The following is a 6267-nucleotide window of genomic DNA, read 5'->3' as shown; positions in this document are numbered from 1 at the left end:
CCCGTAGCTTATCCATCACGCTTGTGCAGAATGTGATGATAAAATAACAGGCGGCTTGAAACAAACCATTTGTTACAGCAGAATTTATTATTCTGTCCACTTGAAACAAAGTACAGAGGTCACCTACATCTCCTACTTAGGTTACAACAATAAATAGAACAGAAATTGGCTGCACATAGCTTCGACATCACAGCCGGTTGGAAAGTCCCACCAAGTGCTGCACGGCCACTCCAAAGACTTCTGGGTCCAGCAGCTGCGTGATGTCACCGCAACATCCGCTGACCGTTTGCATCCTACACATCATTTAGCATCATCACATTACTGTTCAGAGGGGTTCTGCCAAGGAAGCACTGCTTGTGACTACCAGCTTCAGGCCTGATTAGTTACATGCAACAACGCCTTTTGGTCATAAACACATCATCGAGCTCCAGCAGCCCGTTCATCATCGTGACACCCACAGGTAATCTACACCAACGGCTGCAGCTGACACAAGGCAGAACCCAAACAGTTCCTCTGAGCAGGACCCACTTCTAAACACAGACTGGCAGCAATCTACACAGCAAACACAGATCACTACACACCATAAAATGTATCCAAAACCCAGTAAAGCAGATAGACAAACATCTCCTGTGTGTATATGTGTGGTGGTTGTGTGTGAATAGGTGAGGAGGAGAGGGGAGCAGCTTAAATTTGGCTTCCTCTGACAGCATTTTAAGTCTGGATCCTCTGCGTTATGTCACTGACTTTTCAGTGATGATTGCCTTGTCACCCAAAAAAACAAAAAACAAAAACAAAACAAAACATAAAAACTGGAAACCACCCATGTAGGCCCATTCACTCTTCATTTTTCCTTCCTTAAATATCCTTCCCCTCGCCTCCCCCCGAACATTCCCTTCTATTTGTATATTTCTTTCCTTCTATCCTCCTCTTTCTCCAGCTCTCCGCCTCATTGACTCGACCACAAAGTGTCTATGGCAGATGACTCGGATCTCTAAAAGGAACTGGGAGAGACTCTAGAGCTGAGCATTTAAGTGGTTGGATCGAACCACCCCACCTCTTTCCATGTCACAGTGCCTTCTCGGGCTTTTGGACGTTCGCCCAAATGTGTCTTGATATTTGACAGACGTGCTCTTCTCACACAGAAACAGCTCGACCCCACAATTAGATCCAGAGATTTTAGGATACGCACACGAGCACCCCCAGCTAGTGGCTATAGCCTTTGCCAAAATGTGAGCCACATAAAAGACGAAACCATGACCCTCTGCATCATATTAAGGCTCTGAGCTTTGATTTCCTGATCAGACACTGCATGGTTATGTATGACATTGTCGAGGTGAGGAACACCCGTAGAAAGACACATTCTTAAATTGTCAACTGCCCCCTGAACCATGACTCTGTAACGCCTGGAAAAAAATAGATTCGTGAATTTGTGAGAGCAAAAGAGTGCGAAGAAATACAGTGGGTGAGTATTTAGGGTATGTATGTGTCTGCATGTACAGCTCACAGAGGCCTGCAGTCAATCTTCTGTCTCCTCTTAGAGGAATTTTTTAGAGATTGACAGAAGTTGAGGATGTGCTTTCAGCAAATCTTTCTCCATTCCTTTCTTTTTCCTCCACAGGTTTAATAAAATAACAAAAGAAAACATACGCACAGTGTGCAACAACTGATTCTCTCAAAGGGAGGGGGGAAACTGGAACGCTGAAAGCCTCCTTTTGTGCCGGAGTGCCAGTGTTAAAACTCACTGCAGAAAATGTCTAAATGGCAACGTCTCACCAAAGTAGAAAAAAAGACACTGTTTTATTTGATACTTCCTCCCATGGCAGTAGGCACTTCCTGCTCCCCGTCGCAACATTTTCAGGGGCCTCTATCAAAGTATAAGTTCACCGTGGGGGGTGTCCAGTGGCCCCTGTGTTTCAGGGTGGCCAGGCCCGCCATTTCTGAGCCCATCTCTGTTGGATATGTGAAGTGGCTCCACTGGCAGGTAACTGGATCCATATTCAGGGTCACAGCAGGGTGCAGCAGACCTCCTGAAATGTAGCCCAACTCCAATGTTAGCAAAGACTCAATTTACCCGGCTCGTTCTAATGTAATTCCACTGCTAACGTAAGCTAAATACATCTGAACAGAACCGAAAAGCTGCACTCAATTCACACAATTTGCAACAGTTCACAAAGCGGTAAAGAGGTCCATCTTGTGTGTTTACTGAATTACCATAATCTGAACTCGCTCCATGCACCCCAGTTAAATCTGCCATCACTCTGGTTATGGGTGGTTTTTCACGTTTTACTCCGATGCTTAGAGTGCCTCACTTATGCTTCCATTTTGCCCTCTCGTACATGGCAAAGCTGGAAAAGTGGCTTTTACACACCCACATACCCTCAGTGCACACACACTCTTAAATGTGAACACCAAGACTAATTACCACCATCCAATAGTGGTAATTCAGTGCAATCATTATGCAAGCAGACTTGTCCAAACAGCAAAATATCTGTTTTATCAGGAAGCAGTATACTAACTCTGACTCCCAGATACAGCCAGCTGTACAACTCATATTTACAATGGTTAAAGAATTAAATATTAACATTTAAATAACTAAGCTATACTTGGTATGTGTTGGAGGATGATTCAAATATCTGTTTAGACTAAATATCTTTACATTTGCTTTATTTTTTATACCTTATGGCTACCGTTTACATCTAAAAAGAGACATTTTGCAACTTGCAAAAAAGAGATTATTCGTGAAAACAAGTTTACCTTTGAAGTGGACATGTGCAAGTACTTTAATAAACGATCCCTTACAGACATAGAAAACGTCTCTAAAGCAAGAAATCCTACAACATCCAACATGCATTTCAGAGCTCCACTCCTTTTATGGATTCTTTCCATGGGGCTTCCACAGGATGTGGACTGGACTCAGGAGTCCAGTAGTATCACATGAGGAGATATTTTAATACATATGAGGTAAATTATCCCAGAATTACATGATTGTGTGACTGTATGGTGTGAAATGTTTTTCACATTTTTCCTCCCAAAAGGTTTTGAAACATTTATGGAGATTAAATAAAATAAATAATAAATAAAATGAAAACAAAATGATGAAATAAACAGAATGAAAAACATTCAGGGATGGGTTCACACCAGGGGAATGTAAATGATTTGTGACTGTGCAGTATTTCTAAAAACTTGGCTACAGCCCTGATAGAGTCTTTTACAATCGGTCTGCTCTGGTATCTTTTTAAGAGACAGGTCAGCTTTGGCCTTTTATATGCAGTGTTTTGTCAGATTGTACACAAAGCTCTCTGCATTTTCAACATAAAAAACAAAATAAAAAATGCAAAATTATGACATCCTCAACTTCCATTAACAGAAATCTGACTAGGTTAAGTTGAACACATGCAGTGCTTCCTTAATTGTGGTTTGCTGTATGTGAATCCTAGGCTAATGGTGTCTTAATGTATTTAAAGCCTGCGTTTGTTTCTTTAGCCTTGGACGTTTATCAAACAATGCCCCCGATGGCCTTCAGCGGCTGCTTCGTGTACAGCGCTGCAGCCTGTGCAGCCAACTCAAACATGGTAGAATAATACATTTGGAAACGTTCAACAAAACCGGATTAAAAAGGGTGAGTTATTGTTATAAAAGCAAAGATATTAGGTGTCAGATAAACACAATTGAGAATTCTGACAAAAGACTCATAAACCCAACAACAAATCCTAACTCCAACATGAAGATGTGTGAAAACAGCTTGGGCAGCTGGGACCTCTCTGTCCGCCTGTGTGGCTCGTTGTTTTTACAGTAGCTTAATTGATTCACTGTCCACGCCGGTCTCGTTTTCGTGTGCTCTCCTCATCCTCTCTTGTCACTCTTCACTCAGGTTGAATGAGGTGGTAGGGGGATCCAGGACCAGTGTGGTGGTCTCCGTCCTGTGTGAGCACATATGCTGCACAGATCAGTGTGTTTGCCTTTCTCTGCCCATCGTCAGAGGGGATAGGATTACTGTGTGCCGGTGAGGGAAGACCAGTGAAATGCACTGCTGGTTGAATGGTGATAGGATGTCACAGGACAAACACATAAATCTGTGCATCTGAACGCTGGTCATTTGTTAGCTGTGGAACTTTTCCTCCCTCATATATGCACCTCATACCTCGCACAGCGATTGAATAGAATAGGTCACTTTTTAGGGGGAATTTCACAAGTCAGACAAATTCATCAATGCCTTTCTTGTGGCTCTTTTTGCAGTTCAAAAGTACAGTAATAAAAGCTGTGCCTAGTTTAATTTATGGAGTCTATGAGATCAAGAGGCAGTTCCCAGTAGATGTCTAAAAAATGATTGCTCACACGTTTGAACTTTTTGTGGAGTAGAAATAAAAACGGTCACGCCAAAGTGTCTTAAATGCACATATGCATATCACTGTATGAAAATGGATTGTTTCTCTAAAAAACAATTATGAATACATTTAAAGCATGTTTCGGTATAGTTCAATCACACTGGAGAAATGTGGTGGTGCAGCAAACGACTTAAATCCACTTGCTCTTAAACCAATGGATTGACATTTTGGAGAATATGATTATTTTCCTTCTTGCCGGGAGTTGGACCAGACGTTCCTTGTGCTCTCATGTCTGTGTGGTAAATGTGTGGCTGGATCCAGCAGGCAATTAATAATAATAATAATCATCATCATCAATAATAGCTATTGCTTTTCATATGTTGGGCTAAGCGTGGCTCAGCATCAGCATTGGAAGGAAATACAGTTTGCTCTTGTGGTGTGCGTCGTTATTGTTTAATAGACATAATCTTATCCTTACAGCACTGTTGCAGTTCTCACCTGATTTCCAGCTCAGAGCAGCTCAAGCTTGCAGCTGAGCAGCCTGACAGATTGATGCTCTCTCGTTAATACTTAATGACTTTCCCAGTCTAAACAAATAATCAGTCTCTCAGTAGCAGAGCAGGGGGATTCACTGGGCTACAAACTCGCTCTTTGGGGATTCAGAAAGGAGGGATGGAGGGATGAAGGAGTAATGGCAGCTGAGAAGTGGAGAAGGGTTTTACCAAAGGGTTTTTCATCCTTGTCTGGTGCTGCTATGAGGGCAGCCAGTGTGGTGACCTCTCCCCGGTAGGAGGGGTCTGCTAGTGACCCCTGTATTCCCCTGCATCCCCTTCCAGCCCCGGCTCAATGCAGGCCATTCATGAGTGTGTGTTTATCCTAGTGATGCTCCACAGGGACAAACTGCTATCCACTGCCATTTTATGGAGCCTGAGGGGGCAGAGGGAGAGAGAAAGAGAGAGCAATGGAAGCATTTAACTACTCTATTCACACTCACAATAACATTTCTATTCACCCCTTTGCTGCTTGTTTGTTTTTTCTTCTCCTTGCTCCAAAATGCCATCATAATCCACCTGATTCCTGATATTCTTTGTTTCAGCAAGACACCTTTTGGCTGCATAAATGCAGAAGGATTGATATGCACTGAAGAATAACACAAACTTTCACTCTCTCACACTGCCTTAGACAAACATACAGTGGAGGCGCACCCACCGGGAGAGAGAGGGAGAGAGTGAAGAAAGTGTTGAAGTATGTCTTACAGCGCTTAACCATGTGAACCTTGAAGTTATTTAGCTTCCTTCGAACCAAGCATCTGGATCCTCCAAAATCCAACTCCCGCAAGCTCCCCCTCGCCAACATCGGCCTCCAGGGATCTCCCGTAGGATAGGGTCAGAGGAGGAGATGCGTACACTTTGTTTTCACAGCTGAGATCATTAAAGTTCTAAGTGCAGGATTAAACAAAGAGCTAAACGGGATCGATGATGTCTTACGACACAGTCACCTTCCTAGGAATGAATTTGCAAACTCATGCCATGTCCCACCAGTGAACAACAACTCAGCAACGTGTTCTGAGTACTGCACTTTGTCTCGTCTATTTTCAGTCTTGTTGCAGGGTGTTAATCTGACTGAGGTGTGGCATACAGGCGACCACCCACAAATCAATAGCATAATACTGGAGCAGTACTTGGGTCAGAGGAGATTTCAGTATGTCTTCTTTATTTCCTCTTTTGGTCTGCGTAAAACATGGTGTCTCTGACTTTCCTTATTTAGTAGCACTGCAGAATATAAGCTTAAGGATGGACAAGAGTGATTAATCAGAATTTATGAGGATACATCCCTACTTTTATTCACTGGTTTTCATGGGGATCATAGTGCCAATGCAGATAGCAGTATAAGCAGTATACTTTAATTTGAATTAAGTTAAATCTGCATAATATTTAAGGGG

This window comes from Anabas testudineus, chromosome 12, assembly GCF_900324465.2.
Source record: "Anabas testudineus chromosome 12, fAnaTes1.2, whole genome shotgun sequence".
Taxonomy (NCBI): Eukaryota; Metazoa; Chordata; class Actinopteri; order Anabantiformes; family Anabantidae; genus Anabas; species Anabas testudineus.
Note: the sequence above shows the minus strand (reverse complement) of the source record.